The sequence below is a fragment of the Limanda limanda genome, chromosome 7 (genome assembly GCF_963576545.1).
Source record: "Limanda limanda chromosome 7, fLimLim1.1, whole genome shotgun sequence".
NCBI classification, from domain to species: Eukaryota; Metazoa; Chordata; class Actinopteri; order Pleuronectiformes; family Pleuronectidae; genus Limanda; species Limanda limanda.
The window spans coordinates 13,372,010-13,381,643 of NC_083642.1; positions in this window are offsets into that span (position 1 = coordinate 13,372,010).

A 9,634-nucleotide genomic window follows, 5' to 3' on the forward strand; every position below is an offset into this window, starting at 1 on the left:
CCGAGAAGCTCATCCATTCACTATAGGGTGTTTAAGGGTCCATATATTGTGCTAATTTACTTTACTATATTATAAGGAATTATTGTTATAGATTAGGAAGTAATGGTAAATAAGATACCTGAAAAAATATTTTAAGTCACTTTTCCATCGTACTTACATACTTTAACCAATATAATCACAAACAAGGTGTTTAATGGTACATTTATATTTAGAATGAAAGCTAACTGAACTTAAAGAGCACAGCAGAAACTCTGCATTCCAAAACCAAAGCCTCAGATGCCTACCACTCACTTCACTTGGAGCACTCAAATTATGGTTGGAGACTTTACGACTGCACATGAACGCAGCACAGTGTCTTTGCAGTTTGAGAATCCAGCACCTGCACGCTATTGGCTGAAAGGATTCAACCGTTACAACGTCCCCGCCCCCTTACGTATGGTAAATTATGACGTAATTTATATTTAAAGAGGATGGCCTTTAGTTTTAATGTTTTTTTAAATTATTTTACTTCACAAACTATCTTTCTATGTTATTCAGGCTTGTTGTCATGCTTTAGTTTGAACTCACATCAATATTTAGTTATCTTCGTTGTTGTTGTGCAAAGAAAATGACTTTGACCCGAGTGCCTCTCTCCCACAGTGCAACAGGACATCACACAACAGGGATTTGAACTCTCTAACATGCCATCTCCTCAGCGAGGTTGTAAATTCATTCCCCCTAAAGTGCTGAACAAAACACGCTGCAGCTTCTGTGAAGGACCCACAGTGGTCTATTGTAAGAACTCCAATCATCAAAACACAGTTTGTATTATGTCAAATCAGAAAGTTGCACCCAAAGGAAAACTCCTAGAAGGCAAATCTAATGCGGTCATGCCATCCTGTACTCTAAGAGGTCCAACAGTATAAGTCTCTTGAAGAACCTCAGGCAAAGAAGATTCTCATCCCTCATCGAAGACAGCAGAAGAGGCTCATTCTTGTTCTGTGGAGGGGATTTATAGATAATTAATTCTGTTCATATACTGTTATGTATACCTATCACCAGGGACATGGACGGTTTTCTATATGCTGAAAAAAACTGAGCTCTTTAAATAATGTTTTGAGGAAAAAAACAGCTCCTCTAAACCTCAGGGCAGCGATACCGTAAAGGTGTAATCAAGGGCGCACTCGAGTAACGACAGGCGACTGGTTCGACTGCAGTGCAAATCTCTGGTGCGTTGCGTTTCTCTCTCATGGAGTTATAAATATGTCAAAACAAAGACGTGCTTGTTGAAAGAATGAACCCAAAAGTGTCCACAACAAAATGAATGTGTTTGGCTTCTCTGCGTCCTCGACAGTAATTTGGACAGTTAGGGTTATGGTTGTTTCCATGGTGAAAACCTGCTGAGTGTAGTTTCAGATTGAACAGTTTACAGAGACACCGCCCAAAAACGGTGATGCTATAACTGCAGACAGTCTGGGAGGAAGATGCATATTTACTGGAGAAAAAGCAGACACAACACAATCCTGCATATGACTGCAAAACCTTTTGAACCCTCTATCACTGTCCCTATATAAACCAGCAGTTTGACACTATGTACATCTGCATATTCTGGAAATTAAAATGGCTCATTCCCAGTGTTATATTTTATATATACACAGTATCCTCAGCACAGTCCCGAAACGAAAAAGAAATCAAATAACAAATGCACACAATTTAGCAGCAACACACTGATACTAAATTAGTTTTTGATTAAAGACCATAATCTGTAATGGACGACTACCAATAATCTGTCAAGAGACCGTTATCATGAATCACTCAATAGAACAATGAGCCCTGAAATGAGCTTCATCTGCTCGGCTCAGTACAGAGAGATGGTACAAGTGGCCTCCAGGGGACGACTCGTCAACACCCACGCTGCTAGAAGTGAGCCAGACTTTGTCACAGTAACTTAGAAAGTACAAAGCGAGTGGGTTGATGGAAGGAATAGAGTGTGAGCGTCAGGCAGGAGTTGTCATCAGGAAGACAGGTAGAAGGAGGGAAAGAAGAGCTGTTGCTTGATTTAGAGAAGGAGACTGGAAGTGAAACACAACAAGCTTAAAATGAAATAAACAACAAGAAAAGCAACAGGCTGAATCAGCTGGTCCACTCCTATCATCACAACTCCTATCTTTTCAGTAACATTTCCAGTGTGTAAGTGTGGATAACTCATAAAGAAAAAAAAATCGAAATCTGATGTTATATATTTGAAGAAACAATGGAAATCTCATGAGCTGCTGAAGGGATATATTTAAATGTGCAAATAAATTAGAAAAAACTGCGCACATAAGTTCATCAGCAGGTCAGGAGCAGTGTGAATCAAAGACTTGTCCTGCTGGGTTTAAAGAGATGCAGATTTATTATTATTAAATTGTGACTTTGTTGTGTGGTTGTAATCAACAGATAAATATAGCATGGACACAGTTTTGTAGATCATGCTGCCATATCCTCAGTGTGTATCAAATCAAACTGAAAAAGGATAAGTTGTTGCTCAACAAAGTTATAAAACCAACCAAGAAAACTCAGCACATTTTGCTCCAGATTCCATTTTATAAAGCTGTGAAATAATCAACATTGTGCTTCTCTAAATTTGCTAAATTTGCTTTTAGTTTCTATATGTAAAATTGTTATAGGACAACGTCCCACATAAGAGATTATCAAAGTAAATACTGAAATTTAAGATTTTCTTTTTCATTTTAAATACATATCTGAATAAAGCTTTACGAAGCCTGGCGGTGCAGCAGAGGTTGCAAATAAAACCTTTTTTTGATTGACTAAATCTTATGTAATTCTGTGTGGTGGTCACACAAAACCTTCACCCTCAGGACGCAACATCAGAATATGATTAAAATGTCTGTTTATCCTCTTTTCATCACGCTGATCATTGTAGATTAGTGAAAACAAGGGAGACAATCTCAAAGCTGCAGTAAAACCATCGTGTCCCCAGGAGATATTTATCATAAGAGATGAGTTAGACGAGATGTCCTCATGTTGCCCTGTAGCTACAGTACGGGAAACAGTGACATCTAGTGACGTTACACACTCAGTACATCCTGTACACTCATCAATGTCCGTAGCCTTAAAGGTAATCTTCAGCATCAGACGTTAGACGGTTCTCAACACATAAATAACTGATTAAGCAGACAAACAATTTATGTTGAAATCTGCAGGTTACAAATGAATGAAGATGTATAGATATTTTCAAATACAGGATAAGAAGTCAAATGTTTTTACAATAATGCTCCAATGATAAGTCCATTAGTCAATACAGAAATTCTTATTGCAGATTTTCTAAAGCAAGTATTTTCAAATTTTCTCTGTCTTTAATTATATTAAACTGATAATACATTTAATATAGTTTTGAACTATCCCTTTAATAGGAGTCAAAGGGAACGCAGGTCTGACCACTAGAGGGACCTCTAATCACACCATTGGTAAAATTTACCATCCCTCCTCTGTTTGTTTTTATTTTTTTGTGATTGCATTAAAATTCACTTTCTTCATATGAGGTGTTTTATAAGGACTAATTTTACCAGCATTGGCAGCCCATGAACCATCCCTGCCTACTGCTCATGCTCATTTACCCCATAGAGGATAAGTTTAGGAATTTTAAACTAGGCCAAAATCAAATAAAAAGAATCATATTTCACCACAAGATGACACCAACCTCGTTTCACTCCTCCTACTCATGCTTGGAGCAGATTTTTCTTCAAAATAGTGCTATTAGTAGCGGGAAATGTGGGCTCACTGGTTCTCTCCTCTCCAAAGCGTCTTTTATCTCGGCTCCCTCTGGTGTCTTTTTTCCTCCGTAAGCTGGAGTCAGTTGAGTAAAAGACACTACGGGGAAAAGAGAAAGAATGAGTAGAAATTCCCCCTGCTGCCTCTCATATAAAATGCTCCCAGATCGCAGCCAATGGCCAGCATGGATTATCATTAATCATGCGTAGGTGTTGTCATCAAGGGGGGGGAGAAGAGGAGGTCAGAGGAAATAAGTGAGAGGAAAAGGGGGGAAGCAGGTGGGAGAGGAGGAGGAGTGAGGGCCGGGTGAGATGGGTGAATGAATGCACTGTAGTCGCACTGGCAGCGTATACAAATGGACTGAATTGCTTTCAGTGTCCGTGCTTTGCACAGCGATGCCTCTATATGGGGGTGTATAGACACCCATTTGTATGGAGGGGACGTTTTCTCACTGTCAGGCAATTTAAACCTGTGTGAATGTGAATCCGCGCAGGGGCCGACTTCTTGTTCAGGCGGGGCCGTGTTCACGAGGAGTTTGAAAACAATTCTTGTGAGGCTTTGCAGGGATGAGCAAGCCATGTAACATAAAAAAAAAACAGGAAATGAGGAAACAGTCAAAGTTTTATCCCATTTTACGTGGGCCAGATATCCAGCTGTGCTGCTCAAATATGCAAAGCTACAGGCGTGCATGTGTGCTTGTGTTTGTGTCAGGCTCCCTAATCCTGCTTATGTACACTGAGCCATAGTGGAGCAGGGTGCTGGATACAGGGATGTGTTAAGGGCACAGTATCTGCAAGGACTTTTCAATGCAAGAGGAACAACGGTCTCTAAACCCTGAGAAGCTCTCCCTCCCTCTCTCTCTTCCTCTCTCTCTCTGTCTCTCATTCACCGTAGTACAGTATAAACCTGACAAATACATTTGCATGAAACTTTTCCTCCCAGCCTCCAAATAGAGCCTTTTCTGCCTGATCCCATCCTGATAAGAACAAAAGCCGTTTACGAGATTTAGAGAAGGAGAGAGAGAGAGAGAGAGAGAGAGAGAGAGAGAGAGAGAGAGAGAGAGAGAGAGAGAGAGAGAGAGAGAGACAGAGAGAGAGACAGAGAGAGAGAGACCAAGGTTTCGTGTGAGAGAGAGAATAAAACGGTAAAACTGAGAGCGAGAGAGGATTAAAGAAAGGAAGACAGAAGGAGGGAGAGATATTCCTGTCGCTGAACCCGGTAGCGTGGAACCGCCTAATCCCAGATTTTTATGGGTGTTGTTTTTCCTGAAAAGCTTTTGGATTATGAGTGGCTGTTGCATTATAACGCCTGTATCTCATTGTGCTCAGGAGATTATGAACGTGACCCTATGGCCCTGCTGCTCAGATGGGTTGATGGAGCTGGGAGGTCAAGACACGAGGCGAGAGTAAAGCGAGAATGAGAGGAGACTCTTCTTTAAGGATTCGGTTTTGAAAATGACAATTCTCTCTATCTCCCCCCATTTTTTTCTCACCCAGACATTTTCTCTCTTCCACTTTATTTGTCCTGGGTAAATATAAAGGCCCTGGGTGCCAAATAGCAACAACTTACAATTGCACATTTTGCATTAGAATCCATCTTCACCTTTGCCACTGAATATTTTAAAACAAGATAGAAAAGCGTCTTGTCGCAGCTTCTCTTGTTGCACACAGAGAGAGTTCTCCAGCTGGTGTGCATATCATCCTTCACATATGGGTTAACTGACTCCCATTGACACGTGGATATCTGATATAGGTTTGAGGATCTTCACTGTCATCTACATGTGTGAAAAAAAAAACATATGCGATTAGTTTAAAATTTGACACTTGGTTAACACAAAGGAAATAAGGAGCCATTTTGGTTAAAAGACCAACACTGACACAGGTTTGGAGACGGCACACAAACCTTGGTCTCAAGTCAAAACATCACAATATACTTTCAAGTTCAGGCCTGAATGTAAACACCAAATAAGAACCTAAAAAACCAGAGTGGATTTATTTTGTGTATAGAGGACGGACTGTTTCTGCAGAACTGTCCCTGTCACAGACCTGTTGTGTCAACGTTAGTGAACAGGCTGTCAAGTAGGAAGAGGGCGTAAGGAAGTGACATTGTGAGAAGAGGAGAACAGAACATCGAGTGGTGACACGATTCTCCTCATTTTCTTAGCAACACAACAAGTGGCACATTTGTTGTGTCTATCAAAGTCAACCTGACGTGAGGGAGCTGCTGTCCTGACGGTTTTCAGGTATTGTTATATTTTCAATAAGGCTGTTTACATCCTCACAAATATCAGCATGAGATGAATAATTAATAAATAAATAAATATGAATAATTTAGTTTTCCAGGGCCACACTAGAGACATATAGAGATCCGAGATGTCATTAAAGCTGCACAAATCAACAGTTTTATCAGTCGAATAGAGTAAATGTTTTCGTATCATGTATCCGGGCTGCTTGAGAATTCCCCTGTGCTCTTTCATGTGTCTTCCACCTCAAACTTTTGACCTTTTGAAACTCTCAAATACTTCACGAGCTTTCCAGCGCAGAACAGACAAAGGTAAAGACTAACTGGTGAACATGGTGGAGAATATAAGTAGAAAGCCACATATTTTCCTTAGGAGATGTCTGAGGCTTTTTTGACTTACCAAATGTTAGTGGACAAAATTGATTATATTCTGATAATATCAGAGCTAAAGTTAAACTATTTCTCACTTATACTAGAACACTGTGTACGTAACTGCATGTGTGTCACAAAATGAGTCTGTCCATGTGAAAAATATATCCTTCCACTTTTAGTGCAATATTACTTCCATGCACAGTAAATGTCAGTCAAAGAGAAGGAATTACTCATACACTGAGAGCAGATCACTGCAAGGTATGTCTAGGATGTCTGTAATGTAATTTTAATGGAGCTAAGTGTAGTGTAGTTACTGATAATGAGAATCTCGTGCGTGGCTCGTCGAGCTTTCATGCTGGAATGTGCAGCCATCAATTAGCAATGAGGGCGGAGACCGGTCTTTCATGCTCGTTGTAGCTTTGAAGGAATTAGTCCGTTTGAACATTAACATCTTTTGGGTGAAAGAGCGCGAGACGGGAACAGACACAGAGAGCAGAGTCGCTCGGTTGCACCCTGCTGCTTTATCTGAGATGAAGTTTTCTCATCTCGCAGCTCAACGTACAGCCTCGGATAAGTAATTTGCTGAAACGTTGCTTTACATGGTAACTCACATTATTCAGGCTTCTTCAGCAGTTTCACTCTAAGAAATAAAAGCTCAGATTTCTTGATTAAGGGGAAACAACTTTTATGGGATTCCTGACTTTTCTGAAAGATACATGAAATTGTGTCCACTTTTCATTCATACATGTATAAAGAGCGGATACCGGGACATGTCTCTTAGTTAATTTCCTGAGGGAGTTATTAGTTTTGCATGGAGTCAGTGGGAATAATAAAAGACACACAGCCTGACGGACAGAAGGAGACACACAGAAAGACAGGAGGGAGTGCACCAGTGAACATTAGCAAGGCGAGGGATAGTAAGAACAGAGGAGCTGCCATCCAAACGGATTATACAACACGAAACAACAACAGTGACAGCTACACCTTCCAGCTGCTGTCTTTCATATGCTAATGCTGGTATTACCGCCTGCCAATGCAGCACAGGAGACAATCAGCGTGTCTGTGTGTGTGTGTGTTTGTGTTGCTCATTCCTAATGAAGTGATGCGCTCAGCACTCTGTGCCACATGGTATCGGTAACAAGAGTCATCTGGCAGGGTTTGGAAACACATGCACACGTGCCCGCATAATATTGTGTAAAAACGTTTCATCTTCACTTTGATGTTTTTACATGAAATGAAATGGAACACAATACTGCGCTGGACAAGTGTTTGTGATACCAATTTGAACAATCCAGCATTCAGTATAACAGGTGGCAGGCCAAAGGACGTTTCATTATTTATCTGAAAGGAAAAGTCTGGTTATATTTTTTCTCACTGGCAACAAATCCATGAAGAGAGCAAAACTAATAATGAAACAATCTCAGTAATGAGTCCCGCATGTGACGCTATAGCCGATACAGCCGATTTTTCATTTGTTCTTTATGCAATCACTGTTAAACAAAAAGCATAAAACAAATTAATTGAGCCACAGCATTGCACTGGATGACACGTCCCTTCATAAAACTGAACATTGGTTTATTCTGAGTCTGACCATCACATATTCGCTGTCCTGTTATCATTTGTACGTGAACCAAAACCACAGTTGAAATTATTCCCAAACAAACGCGTTATTCACCCTTGTTTGATTGACAGTTCCTCAAAACAACAGTGCCCAGATATTGTATGAAATAGAAACATGTAGGTATATCTATAATTTTATTTTGTAGATTTACATCTTCAGAAGGAACGAGTTGACTTGGAGAGCCACAGACAGCCGGAGGAAGCTGTAATGTATTCAGAGTCTGACACACACACGGTTGGTTCAGATTTCATCAAAGGATTTGTTGATAATTAACAAAAACATATGAAATATTAACAGTCTTACTTTTTATTTAGTCAACAAGCCTGAAAGTCAAAGCCAAAAATGATGTGCTTCCTGTTTTTCAGCTCTTTTGATCCTGATCCAGGTCCTTTTGATAGATTTTAATGTGAAAAGTTTTAATTTGTGGTTCTCAAGCAGACAAGTGAGAGGAACCTGAGGGGTTCTCTGCCCAACAGGATAGAAAAGAAAATAAATCTTTGTTAATTTTAGATGTCTTTGATTTTTAAGAAAGTTCTGGGTTCAAACAGTTGTTTGGCCAGGGCGATTCTTGAATCCCCCTCTTGCCCAATATCTCAGTGCCTCTCCAAAGGTGAAGCAGATAATGAATGGATAACTGATTAATGGCTGATTAATTTGATTACATATTTTAGAAATCACTGACATAAGAAGGGGTTGTAAGGTCAGTGGTGATGAGGGGTCACAAGTAGACATAGTACAAGTTCAACAGGTCATAAGCCTAAAAGATTTGGATCCTCTTACTGGGCCATATTTTAATGTATTTATATTTTTATTAACTTATTTATTTTGTTTTCATGCTCTCCTTTACCTCTGTTACAAGAGGTTTATGGCTACGAATCAACTGTTCCAGAACCGGGTTACTGCTAGTACAGAACAGAAAGAATCACAGTGAGGATTACATGGCGGAGCTGCCATATGGTAGAATGTCTGCAATCATTAATTTCTCTTATTATACGCGGCCATGTGGCAAACTGCTCATGTCTGTAAGGATTATCTCATGGTCCAGTAGCATTTGTCTCCATTCCAGCTGTTTTACTGAGCTGGTTTACCATTCACTTCAGTGATTGAAGGACGTGTATGACAACAAATGTGATTAAACTATTTTGAGCTGCTCTATTAATATGTCGACGAGGCTGTCTCTGTGTGTATGTCTGTGTGTGTGTGTCTGTGTGTGTGTGTGTGTGTGCGTGTGTGTGTGTGTGTGTGTGTGTGTGTGTGTGTGTCTGTGTGTGCTACTGCTTGTCCACAGAACATCCTGGGCTGTCATATGGTCTGTAAAGCTTCCCTCTCTGGGAATTGACTATCTATTCTGTTACAGGGATGCACCAAGGTCTGTGATTGGCACATGTTGAATTCCTCTCTTGTGTCATCGGGAGGCCACCAACTGGAGCAAGTGAGAGGGTGTGTGTTTATTTGTGTGTTTGTGTGTGTGTGTGTATGTACTGTACATGTGTGGGCTGAGGATGTATGTGTGTAAATGCCACAGATCCCAATGGAATTAGGTTGATTTCCGATGGCTTTCAAGAAGCCCTGGGACCTTGCATGCATGCGTGTTTCCGTTTGTTATCTTGCTGTCCACATGCTGAGTGTAACTGTGCTGCCAGCCAA